Here is a 16220-nt window from a genome sequence, read left to right on the forward strand (position 1 = left end):
CCAAGAGCTGAGAGAAAACTTGCTCCTATACTTCAATCTCAGTTTCTTCTATAGTCCAACTTTGTTTCTCTACCATCAAGCTTCTCCTTTGTTGCTGCTCCAAGCCCCGTCCAAGCTGACCTTGAATACTTTCAGGGATGGGACACCCACAACTTCTCTGGGCAACCTGTTCCAGTGTTCCAGCACTCCCACAGTAAAAAAGGCCTTCCTTTCATCTAATATGTGTAGGAAATCATAAATCTAGGCATAGAGACTTGGAGTGCAAATTTGAAATTCTTTTGATTTGAAGCACATTTTATATGAATACTGACTTACAGATGACTAAAAGATGTTGATGGGCATTTGAGCTGACAAGTTGTGAAAAAGTGCACGGAAATTAAAATTGAAACCAGTAAAATTAAAAACTTCTTGCCATTTTCTTTTTCCTCTCCTATTCAAAATTGCATATGTCAGATATCAGTGCTTCATGCAAACCTCTCAGATGCTCTCAGAGAAAAAGCTTTTCTTTCAGACTAAGTTGCGGTTGACGTAGAACACTAGCAGGAGTGAAAGTTTTTCTGGGCATCGGGGCAGCACCTTCTCCTTGGATTTGTGTGCAGAAAGCATTTTATCCAAACTGCAAAATAGACCCAACTCTGTTCTATTCATCATTCTTACTGCATCAGGCCTGAAGACGCTGTGAAAGTAGCCTGTGGACCTTGAAGATAGCGCATGTGAAACAGATGAGAGGTGATGGAGAAGTTGAGAGAAGAAAGAGCATATGGCCCAGTACAGACGCCAGAAAGTATTTCTTCATGTGATCATGGCAGATTGCAGGAGCCACTTGCTACTATCAAACCAGCCCGACTTGGCACTGGTGCCACCTTGGGTCTGGGAACCATCCTGCGTATCGTGGATTTTCAGGAGCCAGCCGGCCACTCCCAGCCACAGGCCCTTAAACACAGACCTCGGCCCTCTTACCTGGCCAAAAAAACTCACCTGCCCCGCTTCTGCATGGCAGATTGCAGGAGCCACTTGGTAATATCAGACCAGCCCGACTTGGCACTGGTGCCACCTTGGGTCTGGGAACCATCCTGCGTATCATGGATTTTCAGGAGCCAGCAAGACACTCTTGGCCACAGGCCCCCAAACACAAACCTCGGCCCTTTTCCCTGGCAAAGAAAAGTCACCTGCCCTGCTTCTGCATGGCAGATTGCAGGAGCAACTTGGTACTATCAAACCAGCCCGACTTGGCAATGTTGCTACCTTGGGTCTGAGAAACATCCTGCGTATCGTGGATTTTCAGGAGCCAGCCGGCCTCTCCCAGCCACAGGCCCCCAAACACAATCCACGGCCCTTTTCCCTGGCAAACAACACTCACCTGCCCCGCTTCTCGATGGCAGATTGCAGGAGTCCCTGGGTAATTTCAATCCAGCCCGACTTGGCAGCGTTTCCACCTTGCGTCTGGGAATCATCCTGCATACCAAAGAATTTCAGGAGCCAGCCGGCACTCTCAGTCACAGGCCCCCAAACACAAACCATGGCCCTTTTCCCTTGCAAACAAAACTCACCTGCCCCGCTTCTGGATGGCAGATTGCAGCAGCCACTTAGTCCTATCAAAGCAGCCCGAATTGGCACTGTGTTGAAAGCGAAGGGAAGCCAACCCACCTTGTCGTTTATCAGCATTGACTCCAATTTATTGATTAAATCAGCCACTTTATATAACAGTGTTAATTAACTTCATGCATATTGCAAAATCCAAGCTCACTATAGGTTAACAGAGAAAACTCTAACCCCTCCTTTTGTTTTACCATACCCATGATTGTTTCTTGCAAACAGGACCAGCGTTCCCACTGTGATATGAAAGTCAAGTATTGGAGAGTGCTTTTGTTACTCTTTAGAAGGTTAGAATATGCCGAAAAGATGCTAGCTGGGGACTTGCAATTAATGAATTATTTGCTGTAAGTAGGTCAAATGACATGAGCTTTCAAAAAGGAAAAGTAGTCTTATTCCACCTGCCAATTCTAAAGTAGATTAATAAGCCTTAAGCAGAAGATGGATGTGAAGAGGGATATGACATGAAAGGTTAAGCAACACTGCTGACAGCAAAAGGCTTACCTGCTGCAGATACGGGAGACAAAATACTATTTGGACACAAACATTGCTATTCAGACGACAGTAAAATTCTGAGTGACAGCAAAATTTACTCAGTCATCATGACAGTAAAATTTGCTCCCATCAAAATGTGCTCATCAATTCTTAGTGTAAGCTAAGCACCTTAAGCAAAGGGTAGTTCAAGCCTAACTGGTATTTGATGGCAAAAAAGGCAACTTGGCCTGCGTTTCTCACTTCTACTCCATTCAAAAGCTTACTCTGTCTCAGATTCCTTTGGTGGGATACCAACGCAAGCCGCCAAACTGCACGAAAATGATGATTTAAAGAAAGATAGATGAGAAAAATGGAATAATGGTTCATGTTCTTTTCCTTCCAACTGCTTTGTTTGCCCTTTGAATTTTTTGAAGTCCTTTCTGGTGTCACCATGGTTGCACTGCAGCAAGTGTTGGGCTGTAAGCTGTCCATATTGCCAGCTTCTGGACTGCCTTCAGAAAACTTCCCACTGGTTTTGTCTAGAAATCACAAGCAGTAGAGACGACAAAGACTGCAGAAACCTTCTCATCTCCTTCTAGAGCAAGACCATGTCTTTCACCCACTCTTAACTAGACAACTTTCATCAGTCACGAGGGAGTCTCATGTTCAAGAGCTAAGCAGTGACAGCTGTAAATGACAAAAAGCAGACTGAAATTCTCTTGGGACTCCAGCAGAGAGCAATGAAGGAGGTTGAATTCACCTTCTTGGGAAGTTCTAAAATGCACGTTCACTTGAGCACAGGAGCTAAGCCATCATAACCTTTGTTGAGTATGTCTGCGTAGACAGACATATTTAGACCATGTTATTTATGCCACGTTATCATCTCTAGCTGCTAAGCTGCACTTCTTGCAAAGTATCTGCAACGTATTTTACAGGGTGGGCTTTGATGTGTAATCCCTGAGTAATATTGCAAAGAGAAGTACTTGGGCTGTGGGGTGGGGGGGGAGCCGCAGCTCTTAGGTTTTTCAAATCATGGTTCCATTTGAAAGTCAAAAAAGATGTCAAACCTTTCTTTCCTAGACCTATTACCAGCACAAACTGTACCAGAATTTATGACCTGTAACTGTACCGTGGACGCTCTTTCTCTGGACTATTCCTTAAGAAACAAAGTCCTCACTAGGAATAAAACAAAATTAGCCAAGTATTGGCCTGGATTAGTTCCAAGGCTCTGTACTAAAGGCCAAACACGTGTAATAATAGTAACCAGTGGACTAAAAGTTAAATCAATAGAGCATTACTCAGTTCAAAGACATCTTGTGTCCTAATGTTCTCACAGAAGACTGTCAAAACCTGTCTATTTTTGTGGGTTTCTTTTATCCATTTAGCTGTACCTTCTACTTCTCTCCACTGTCTGAGAACATTGATGATAAGGTTGGATGACCTCATGTCAACTTGTAGAAGTAAAGAAAGAGAAGCCAGGAAAGAAAGGCAAATTTGTTAATTGCAGGTGGAAAGAGGGAGGCCAACAAAAGAAAACAAAAGAACAGTACTAATGAAATGCTCCCCTGTCTTCTGTGAAAAGTAAAGGCACAGACAAGAAAGAACAAGTGCAAAATTCTCACTAGAGAAACGCACTTGATCTGACTCAAGTATTTTGCGGTACATTTCTTGCTGTTTTCTCATGCCAAACATATTAACCATTGAAGGTGTCCCTTTCCTCTCTCTGGAATACAGCTAGGAAGATGGCTGTGTCATTGCTGACAAGCTGCTATTCTCAGAGGTGCCCACCTGAAAGTCCTAGATCAATTGATTTGCTCTGTCACTTTGATATGGCATGACTTACAGTTTCAGCACCTGAACTTGCCAGCCCTACAATTCTTTGCCCCTTGAATGCTTAGATAGGCGCCTTGGCAACTGGCATTTGTAAGGACTTGAAACTATGCAGAATTTGCACCGTGAGATGATGCCAAATGAGTCACAGCAGTAGATTAACTGGGGCATGCAAGGCAGAGAGAGGGAAATGAGAGCACAAGAAGAGAGTACACAAGAAGAGAGTACAATCTCCTTTTTTCTGAAACACTGAAGAGATCAAAGTGAACACAAATCCTCCTAGGGGTAGTTCTTGCAAAAGACTAAGAGTTCTTTTTGTGTTCACAGGCCTGGAATATTTAGCTTTGGATGACGGCAAAATGCAGATGACAAAACGAGGCCTTGAAGTCACATCCAGTATGAAGCAGTAGGAAAAAGGAAAGCGGCTGAGAGCGTCAACCCTGCTAAGTAGTCTCAGTATTCTTCTTGACATGAGCAGAAATTTGAAATGAGTCTCTGAAAATGACAAAGGAGGCAGAAGAAAAGGGAGCGATGACTCCTCTGGCATAGTGCTTCCTAACAGGGATCTTCAAAATGTCAAGGTTGTATCATCCTTTCAACTGAAGGAAGGTATGAAAACAACAGGAAGGAAATGGCATCCAATACTCTGGGCAGTGTACTTCTAGACAGAAAGGCCACTGATGGAAAACCAACTAAACTGGCACCAATGCAGCAGCATTGTACTAAAGCCAGAAACGTCCAGCGCTTCGTTCTCTGCCATTCCATTCAGATGCACACAGCAGCTCTGCAACATTCCTACTGATCGTCTCCTTGGCAAAGTGGCAGTGAGGGTCCGTGGTGATGCAGAGTCCCCAGGCAGATGCAAAGGAGAGCTGCTTTCTTGCAAAAACCAGGCTTTTGAAACACTCAGGCCTTTCTCATTTCCATAGCTTTAAGCCATAACAAACACAATTCAACCAACCACCATGCACCACGCTGTGAACACACGACGCTTCTAGAACTTGTTGATCTACCTCGAAGTCAGCTGCCTCACCTTGCCACAGTCCTTTTCTACTTAGCCAAAGTAATGGGCCTCAGCCCAAGGCCTTCCTTTTGTAAGCTTCTAGCTCTATGCAGCAGCAAACCACTACTTTCTTCTGTGCCAAGACTTTAGGTAGACGATTTGCATCTGCCCTCCTTCCAGTGAAACCTAATGGCGAGAGAAAAGCCTCTCAGAGATGTTCAGTCATTCCATTTTCTAGACAGGCCAAATCCAAAGAAAAGCAAGCTATGGCATTGTGTACTTGCTCTTACAAAACACCTGCTGCCCTCTGACAATCAACTAGCAGAAAACCAGCCAAACTGAGACTTGAGGAAAACAACCCTTGGAAGGGAATAATGATGTGATCAATCAAGACAACACTTTTCCAGGCTACCGAGATACTGGAAATGTCAGCAAAGGCTTGAGAGCAAAGGCTGACCTAATGGGAAAAGGGTAAAAGAATCCCAAGAAAAACATGACCAAAGGTTAAAACAATTCCAAGAAGAACATAGGCAACTAACCTGTTGAAGCCTTCAGAAAAACAGTGGCCGCTGATTTACATAGGCCATTCAAGTTAATTGACCCGTGCACCTTCCACTCCTTTTTCAGCACCATATTGAGTGAATTGAGACCATGGAATCACAATTCCTTGGATTCTGTTCTTAACTTCAGGAGAGAAGTACAGCAGCTGAAGTACCTGTTAGTGATGTGATACCCAGGAACACCGAGTTGACACATTTCTTTCTTGGCCAATCACAACAAGCAAGGCTAAGAGGATAAGGCTGGCTTATTTCCATGACACTTTTCTTGTTTTACAGCCTGCTCTGATTCCGGTGAAACTTTTTCATTAGCTTCTCTCTAAAAGGAGAAAGTCCAGTTCAATGTCCCGCCCTACTGCTGCAAGTATACCATTTGGTTTGTGGAGCCGAAAAAATTGAATTGGAAGGTACGGAGACCCCGGAGCTAAGAGGCGCTCGGGGCATCTTTCGGCAGAAGCCGCGCTAAGAGAGCATTGAGACCAGTACAATCGTCTTTGCGCGAAGAAGCCGCTTCTTCGGCTCCGGGAGCCGGAGAGAGCGGCAGCATCGGAAAGGTGAAGAAGGAAGCTGTACAACACTGGGATTGTGTGCGCAGCTTGCCAACTGATAGAAAACAGTACCTTACCACTTTCCTGACTTTTCCAATCACATGAATATTCGATTGGAAGCTGTTTTGGACAGCTTTTCTTTTCTTTATGCCAAACACTTGGCAGACCTCCGTACAACGTCCAGAACACGATGGGAGATGTTTTCTGTGTTCCGCAGGTTTTCCTTGCCAGACAGAGTGGAAAAGCTTTCTGCTAGGATGTAGACCACAAAAGACGCTAAAGACGAAGGGACGATGCTCTCTGGAGTTAAGCGCCGCTCCCGTGCTTCTTTCGGCAGAAGCGGCGCTAAGAGAGCACTGTGAGCGGTACAATCGTCTTTGCCCGAAGAAGCCGCTTCTTCGGCTCCGGGAGCCGGAGAGAGCGGCAGCATCGGAAAGGTGAAGAAGGAAGCTGTACAACACTGGGATTGTGTGCGCAGCTTGCCAACTGATAGAAAACAGTACCTTACCACTTTCCTGACTTTTCCAATCACATGAACATTCGATAGGAAGTTATTTTGGACAACTTTTCATTTCTTTATGCAAACACTTGGCAGACCTCCGTACAACGTCCAGAACACGATGGGAGATGTTTTCTGTGCTGGCGCAGGTTTTCCTTGCCAGACAGAGTGGAAAAGCTTTCTGCTAGGATGTAGACCACAAAAGACGCTAAAGACGAAGGGACGATGCTCTCCGGAGCTAAGCGCCGCTCCCGGGCTTCTTTCGGCAGAAGCCGTGCTAAGAGAGCACTGTGACCGGTACAATCGTCTTTGCGCGAAGAAGCCGCTTCTTCGGCTCCGGGAGCCGGAGAGAGCGGCAGCATCGGAAAGGTGAAGAAGGAAGCTGTACAACACTGGGACTGTGTGCGCAGCTTGCCAACTGATAGAAAACAGTACCTTACACTTTCCTGACGTTTCCAATCACATGACCATGTAGTGGAAAAGCTTTTTGCTAAGATGTAGACGACCAGAGAGGCTAAAGACTGGATGAGAGCAAATGACACCCATCTCTAAAAAAGACAATTAGGAGGACTCGGAATAGTACAAACCAGGCAGCCTCCTTTTTATCCCCAGGAAGTTGATGAAGCAGCTCTTCCTGGAAAACCTTGCCAGGCACATGCAAGACGACAAAATCATGTAGTTAGCATGATTTTTCAGGGGAATTTCATGCTGGAACATCACTTTAAACTCCTCTGATGAATCAACTTGACTGGTAGATGAAGGGAATATTATCTGCCTGGGCTTCAGGGAGGTTTTGGACATATCTCTACATGGCAGCACGCATCCATATGGAAGCAATAGTGCAAAGGGGAGGGAACCAGTGTCTTTTCAGTGATGCTGAGTGAAAAAACAAGAGGCAGTGGGCACTCTCTGAAATACAGGAGATTGCCATTGACCATCAGCAAATGATTCTTTACTGTGAGGGTGACTGAACCACGGCACAGACTGCCCAGAAAGATTGTGGAGCCTGGATCTTTGAAGACATTCAAAGTACACCCAGATAGACTCCTGGGCAAGAGGCTCTAGGTATCCTGGTTTAGGCAGGGGGATTGGGCCTGGTTAGCCCCACCAAGCCCTTCCACTCTCATTCATTCTGTGCTAGTGAATTCTCTTCAAGATGCATTTCAAGCACTTGCATGACAAAGTTCTGTGAAGACAGAGATCCAAATGGACACGGCATCTAAGTTCCTTAAGCAGTGTTCAAGAAGAATGCAAAACTCTGGGATGAGTGTCTCTTCCCTAACTGAATCCCTTTCATGGGAAAATTCCCAGCTCTAGAAAGATCTTCTGATACGCATGCTTAAGACTGACACTGGCTGAGCAAATTTCTCCCTATGTGTATCCAAGACCAGTTAGGATCTTCACCCAAAGTGCTGTCAACATAGTCACAGAATGTCTATTGTTAAGAAGTGACAACTTCCATCAGCATGGCAACATTCATCCATCAGCCAAATGGATGAATGGATGGGAATTATCTACTTGGGTTAAAAACAAAAAGAAAGAGTTGGTCTTTATTTATCAATTTCATTGCAATATTATAAGGGAAGAAAAAGACCTAAGTCCTTTTCTTTCTTAACTCGAGGAAAGATTTTAAAAATTCCTTGTAAAAATGTATGCTCACAATCAGACTATTGAAACCATTTGAGTTGGGAAAAGAGTTCACAAATTGTCTAGAGAGTGGCAAAGAAGCCAAGAAAAATAGGAAAGAAACAAAAAGAGAGCAGAAGCGTCAGCTTCATTGTACAAGCTCGTTCTAGAAGTGGTCTGCTGGGAAAAGGAAGCCCCAGTTGAATTTCCAATGTATTCCTGCGCTTGATTCAGTAACCGGTCAATGTAAAAACCAATCCTTTTGTACAACTTCTTCCAGCAACAAAAACTCCAACAGGTTGACACTACCATCATGCCTGTTCCAGACATATTTCCAAGAGAAATGATGATTTTCTTGAAAACCTACTTGCATAAAAGTTGCAAGATGGTGGAGGGATTCCCACATCCTCCTTCCTCCATCTGGCTTGAAAGTAGATTTGATAAAATATGCAACAAAGCACATGATTTATAAGGTAGAGTCAAATGGATGATTTGGGAATTGATCTCTTGTTGATAGTAAACTTCATATCCACTCTGTGTGACCTTTCTAAAACAAAATGTGGAGCTGAGGCATGAATCTGCCACAACAATTGTAAAGCAAACATACACACTCCCCTTCACATGCCCCCCCTTCCACACACACCTAGGCACACACAGAGATCAGCATAGCAGATCATGAGCACCTTGGAAAAGACGGAAATGCTCAATGCCTCTCTTGATGGGCAAAAGAGCTGGTGCAGTAATTCAAATGCCTGGTACAGAAATTCTGTTTCATATTTAGCTCCTATTTAAAACACAGCTTTTCATTTCATTCTATTTACAGAATATTTTCATGTCATTTGCTTCTTTAAAATTACTTAGTTCTCACCTGTTGTATGTCTAGGAATATTTTCTTCCAAAAATAGAAAAAAATAGATGCTATCTTTTCAGCAGAAAACATTGGTTGATACAATTTTAAACCATCATGATATGGAAGAATTGTTCTGTCCCTCTCGAAGGTGGAAGAAGCATTTGGATCACAGATCATCTACAATGAAATACTTGACATGTTTAAGATGCTTTCAATCAATTTTGATCGTCAATTGCTTCTTCGTTGTAAACAGTAATTTTTCAGTGAAGGGAAAGTGTGTGTGGTATATCTACACGATGTGGTCAAACCCAGTTCCTACTAATGGCCAGGCTGAACTCCAGTAAATAATGTCCCGAATGATATTTTGCCGCCTTCTTTGGCACTTTGTGAAATCTTACCATGATGAAGTGCTGAAACACAGAGATTTTCTCTTAGAGAGTGTCTCATGTTGTAACCCGTCCCATGGATTTTATGCTGTAATTCTTATCTCTTTTAAAATTTGCTATCTTCTGTACAGTTTTCATGAACCTTTCTGTTACAGTAGTGAAAATCACAGATAAATGTCATTTTGTACAACTTTGAATTTAGCCCAAGAGCTGAGAGAAAACTTGCTCCTATACTTCAATCTCAGTTTCTTCTATAGTCCAACTTTGTTTCTCTACCATCAAGCTTCTCCTTTGTTGCTGCTCCAAGCCCCGTCCAAGCTGACCTTGAATACTTTCAGGGATGGGACACCCACAACTTCTCTGGGCAACCTGTTCCAGTGTTCCAGCACTCCCACAGTAAAAAAGGCCTTCCTTTCATCTAATATGTGTAGGAAATCATAAATCTAGGCATAGAGACTTGGAGTGCAAATTTGAAATTCTTTTGATTTGAAGCACATTTTATATGAATACTGACTTACAGATGACTAAAAGATGTTGATGGGCATTTGAGCTGACAAGTTGTGAAAAAGTGCACGGAAATTAAAATTGAAACCAGTAAAATTAAAAACTTCTTGCCGTTTTCTTTTTCCTCTCCTATTCAAAATTGCATATGTCAGATATCAGTGCTTCATGCAAACCTCTCAGATGCTCTCAGAGAGAAAGCTTTTCTTTCAGACTAAGTTGCGGTTGACGTAGAACACTAGCAGGAGTGAAAGTTTTTCTGGGCATCGGGGCAGCACCTTCTCCTTGGATTTGTGTGCAGAAAGCATTTTATCCAAACTGCAAAATAGACCCAACTCTGTTCTATTCATCATTCTTACTGCATCAGGCCTGAAGACGCTGTGAAAAGTAGCCTGTGGACCTTGAAGATAGCGCATGTGAAACAGATGAGAGGTGATGGAGAAGTTGAGAGAAGAAAGAGCATATGGCCCAGTACGGACGCCAGAAAGTATTTCTTCATGTGATCATGGCAGATTGCAGGAGCCACTTGCTACTATCAAACCAGCCCGACTTGGCACTGGTGCCACCTTGGGTCTGGGAACCATCCTGCGTATCGTGGATTTTCAGGAGCCAGCCGGCCACTCCCAGCCACAGGCCCTTAAACACAGACCTCGGCCCTCTTACCTGGCCAAAAAAACTCACCTGCCCCGCTTCTGCATGGCACATTGCAGGAGCCACTTGGTAATATCAGACCAGCCCGACTTGGCACTGGTGCCACCTTGGGTCTGGGAACCATCCTGCGTATCATGGATTTTCAGGAGCCAGCAAGACACTCTTGGCCACAGGCCCCCAAACACAAACCTTGGCCCTTTTCCCTGGCAAAGAAAAGTCACCTGCCCTGCTTCTGCATGGCAGATTGCAGGAGCAACTTGGTACTATCAAACCAGCCCGACTTGGCAATGTTGCTACCTTGGGTCTGAGAAACATCCTGCGTATCGTGGATTTTCAGGAGCCAGCCGGCCTCTCCCAGCCACAGGCCCCCAAACACAATCCACGGCCCTTTTCCCTGGCAAACAACACTCACCTGCCCCGCTTCTCGATGGCAGATTGCAGGAGTCCCTGGGTAATTTCAATCCAGCCCGACTTGGCAGCGTTTCCACCTTGCGTCTGGGAATCATCCTGCATACCAAAGAATTTCAGGAGCCAGCCGGCACTCTCAGTCACAGGCCCCCAAACACAAACCATGGCCCTTTTCCCTTGCAAACAAAACTCACCTGCCCCGCTTCTGGATGGCAGATTGCAGCAGCCACTTAGTCCTATCAAACCAGCCCGAATTGGCACTGTGTTGAAAGCGAAGGGAAGCCAACCCACCTTGTCGTTTATCAGCATTGACTCCAATTTATTGATTAAATCAGCCACTTTATATAACAGTGTTAATTAACTTCATGCATATTGCAAAATCCAAGCTCACTATAGGTTAACAGAGAAAACTCTAAGCCCTCCTTTTGTTTTACCATACCCATGATTGTTTCTTGCAAACAGGACCAGCGTTCCCACTGTGATATGAAAGTCAAGTATTGGAGAGTGCTTTTGTTACTCTTTAGAAGGTTAGAATATGCCGAAAAGATGCTAGCTGGGGACTTGCAATTAATGAATTATTTGCTGTAAGTAGGTCAAATGACATGAGCTTTCAAAAAGGAAAAGTAGTCTTATTCCACCTGCCAATTCTAAAGTAGATTAATAAGCCTTAAGCAGAAGATGGATGTGAAGAGGGATATGACATGAAAGGTTAAGCAACACTGCTGACAGCAAAAGGCTTACCTGCTGCAGATACGGGAGACAAAATACTATTTGGACACAAACATTGCTATTCAGACGACAGTAAAATTCTGAGTGACAGCAAAATTTACTCAGTCATCATGACAGTAAAATTTGCTCCCATCAAAATGTGCTCATCAATTCTTAGTGTAAGCTAAGCACCTTAAGCAAAGGGTAGTTCAAGCCTAACTGGTATTTGATGGCAAAAAAGGCAACTTGGCCTGCGTTTCTCACTTCTACTCCATTCAAAAGCTTACTCTGTCTCAGATTCCTTTGGTGGGATACCAACGCAAGCCGCCAAACTGCACGAAAATGATGATTTAAAGAAAGATAGATGAGAAAAATGGAATAATGGTTCATGTTCTTTTCCTTCCAACTGCTTTGTTTGCCCTTTGAATTTTTTGAAGTCCTTTCTGGTGTCACCATGGTTGCACTGCAGCAAGTGTTGGGCTGTAAGCTGTCCATATTGCCAGCTTCTGGACTGCCTTCAGAAAACTTCCCACTGGTTTTGTCTAGAAATCACAAGCAGTAGAGATGACAAAGACTGCAGAAACCTTCTCATCTCCTTCTAGAGCAAGACCATGTCTTTCACCCACTCTTAACTAGACAACTTTCATCAGTCACGAGGGAGTCTCATGTTCAAGAGCTAAGCAGTGACAGCTGTAAATGACAAAAAGCAGACTGAAATTCTCTTGGGACTCCAGCAGAGAGCAATGAAGGAGGTTGAATTCACCTTCTTGGGAAGTTCTAAAATGCACGTTCACTTGAGCACAGGAGCTAAGCCATCGTAACCTTTGTTGAGTATGTCTGCGTAGACAGACATATTTAGACCATGTTATTTAAGCCACGTTATCATCTCTAGCTGCTAAGCTGCACTTCTTGCAAAGTATCTGCAACGTATTTTACAGGGTGGGCTTTGATGTGTAATCCCTGAGTAATATTGCAAAGAGAAGTACTTGGGCTGTGGGGTGGGGGGGGAGCCGCAACTCTTAGGTTTTTCAAATCATGGTTCCATTTGAAAGTCATAAAAGATGTCAAACCTTTCTTTCCTAGACCTATTACCAGCACAAACTGTACCAGAATTTATGACCTGTAACTGTACCGTGGACGCTCTTTCTCTGGACTATTCCTTAAGAAACAAAGTCCTCACTAGAAAGAAAACAAAATTAGCCAAGTATTGGCCTGGATTCGTTCCAAGGCTCTGTACTAAAGGCCAAACACGTGTAATAATAGTAACCAGTGGACTAAAAGTTAAATCAATAGAGCATTACTCAGTTCAAAGACATCTTGTGTCCTAATGTTCTCACAGAAGACTGTCAAAACCTGTCTATTTTTGTGGGTTTCTTTTATCCATTTAGCTGTACCTTCTACTTCTCTCCACTGTCTGAGAACATTGATGATAAGGTTGGATGACCTCATGTCAACTTGTAGAAGTAAAGAAAGAGAAGCCAGGAAAGAAAGGCAAATTTGTTAATTGCAGGTGGAAAGAGGGAGGCCAACAAAAGAAAACAAAAGAACAGTACTAATGAAATGCTCCCCTGTCTTCTGTGAAAAGTAAAGGCACAGACAAGAAAGAACAAGTGCAAAATTCTCACTAGAGAAACGCACTTGATCTGACTCAAGTATTTTGCGGTACATTTCTTGCTGTTTTCTCATGCCAAACATATTAACCATTGAAGGTGTCCCTTTCCTCTCTCTGGAATACAGCTAGGAAGATGGCTGTGTCATTGCTGACAAGCTGCTATTCTCAGAGGTGCCCACCTGAAAGTCCTAGATCAATTGATTTGCTCTGTCACTTTGATATGGCATGACTTACAGTTTCAGCACCTGAACTTGCCAGCCCTACAATTCTTTGCCCCTTGAATGCTTAGATAGGCGCCTTGGCAACTGGCATTTGTAAGGACTTGAAACTATGCAGAATTTGCACCGTGAGATGATGCCAAATGAGTCACAGCAGTAGATTAATTGGGGCATGCAAGGCAGAGAGAGGGAAATGAGAGCACAAGAAGAGAGTACACAAGAAGAGAGTACAATCTCCTTTTTTCTGAAACACTGAAGAGATCAAAGTGAACACAAATCCTCCTAGGGGTAGTTCTTGCAAAAGACTAAGAGTTCTTTTTGTGTTCACAGGCCTGGAATATTTAGCTTTGGATGACGGCAAAATGCAGATGACAAAACGAGGCCTTGAAGTCACATCCAGTATGAAGCAGTAGGAAAGAGGAAAGCGGCTGAGAGCGTCAACCCTGCTAAGTAGTCTCAGTATTCTTCTTGACATGAGCAGAAATTTGAAATGAGTCTCTGAAAATGACAAAGGAGGCAGAAGAAAAGGGAGCGATGACTCCTCTGGCATAGTGCTTCCTAACAGGGATCTTCAAAATGTCAAGGTTGTATCATCCTTTCAACTGAAGGAAGGTATGAAAACAACAGGAAGGAAATGGCATCCAATACTCTGGGCAGTGTACTTCTAGACAGAAAGGCCACTGATGGAAAACCAACTAAACTGGCACCAATGCAGCAGCATTGTACTAAAGCCAGAAACGTCCAGCGCTTCGTTCTCTGCCATTCCATTCAGATGCACACAGCAGCTCTGCAACATTCCTACTGATCGTCTCCTTGGCAAAGTGGCAGTGAGGGTCCGTGGTGATGCAGAGTCCCCAGGCAGATGCAAAGGAGAGCTGCTTTCTTGCAAAAACCAGGCTTTTGAAACACTCAGGCCTTTCTCATTTCCATAGCTTTAAGCCATAACAAACACAATTCAACCAACCACCATGCACCACGCTGTGAACACACGACGCTTCTAGAACTTGTTGATCTACCTCGAAGTCAGCTGCCTCACCTTGCCACAGTCCTTTTCTACTTAGCCAAAGTAATGGGCCTCAGCCCAAGGCCTTCCTTTTGTAAGCTTCTAGCTCTATGCAGCAGCAAACCACTACTTTCTTCTGTGCCAAGACTTTAGGTAGACGATTTGCATCTGCCCTCCTTCCAGTGAAACCTAATGGCGAGAGAAAAGCCTCTCAGAGATGTTCAGTCATTCCATTTTCTAGACAGGCCAAATCCAAAGAAAAGCAAGCTATGGCATTGTGTACTTGCTCTTACAAAACACCTGCTGCCCTCTGACAATCAACTAGCAGAAAACCAGCCAAACTGAGACTTGAGGAAAACAACCCTTGGAAGGGAATAATGATGTGATCAATCAAGACAACACTTTTCCAGGCTACCGAGATACTGGAAATGTCAGCAAAGGCTTGAGAGCAAAGGCTGAACTAATGGGAAAAGGGTAAAAGAATCCCAAGAAAAACATGACCAAAGGTTAAAACAATTCCAAGAAGAACATAGGCAACTAACCTGTTGAAGCCTTCAGAAAAACAGTGGCCGCTGATTTACATAGGCCATTCAAGTTAATTGACCCGTGCACCTTCCACTCCTTTTTCGGCACCATATTGAGTGAATTGAGACCATGGAATCACAATTCCTTGGATTCTGTTCTTAACTTCAGGAGAGAAGTACAGCAGCTGAAGTACCTGTTAGTGATGTGATACCCAGGAACACCGAGTTGACACATTTCTTTCTTGGCCAATCACAACAAGCAAGGCTAAGAGGATAAGGCTGGCTTATTTCCATGACACTTTTCTTGTTTTACAGCCTGCTCTGATTCCGGTGAAACTTTTTCATTAGCTTCTCTCTAAAAGGAGAAAGTCCAGTTCAATGTCCCGCCCTACTGCTGCAAGTATACCATTTGGTTTGTGGAGCCGAAAAAATTGAATTGGAAGGTACGGAGACCCCGGAGCTAAGAGGCGCTCGGGGCGTCTTTCGGCAGAAGCCGCGCTAAGAGAGCACTGTGACCAGTACAATCGTCTTTGCGCGAAGAAGCCGCTTCTTCGGCTCCGGGAGCCGGAGAGAGCGGCAGCATCGGAAAGGTGAAGAAGGAAGCTGTACAACACTGGGATTGTGTGCGCAGCTTGCAAACTGATAGAAAACAGTACCTTATCATTCTCCTGACTTTTCCAATCACATGAATATTCGATTGGAAGCTGTTTTGGACAACATTTCTTCTCTTCTTTGTCAAACACTTGGCAGACCTCCGTACAACGTCCAGAAGACCATGGGAGATGTTTTCTGTGTTCCGCATGTTTTCCTTGCCAGACAGAGTGGAAAAGCTTTCTGCTAGGATGTAGACCACAAAAGACACTAAAGACGAAGGGACGATGCTCTCCGGAGCTAAGCGCCGCTCCCGGGCTTCTTTCGGCAGAAGCGGCGCTAAGAGAGCACTGTGAGCGGTACAATCGTCTTTGCGCGAAGAAGCCGCTTCTTCGGCTCCGGGAGCCGGAGAGAGCGGCAGCATCGGAAAGGTGAAGAAGGAAGCTGTACAACACTGGGATTGTGTGCGCAGCTTGCCAACTGATAGAAAACAGTACCTAACCACTTTCCTGATGTTTCCAATCACATGAATATTCGATTGGAAGCTGTTTTGGACAACTTTTCTTTGTTTCTTTCAAACACATGGCAGACCTCCGTACAACGTCCAGAACACGATGGGAGATGTTTTCTGTGCTGGC

Source organism: Ammospiza nelsoni, chromosome 12, assembly GCF_027579445.1.
Source record: "Ammospiza nelsoni isolate bAmmNel1 chromosome 12, bAmmNel1.pri, whole genome shotgun sequence".
Lineage (NCBI taxonomy): Eukaryota > Metazoa > Chordata > Aves > Passeriformes > Passerellidae > Ammospiza > Ammospiza nelsoni.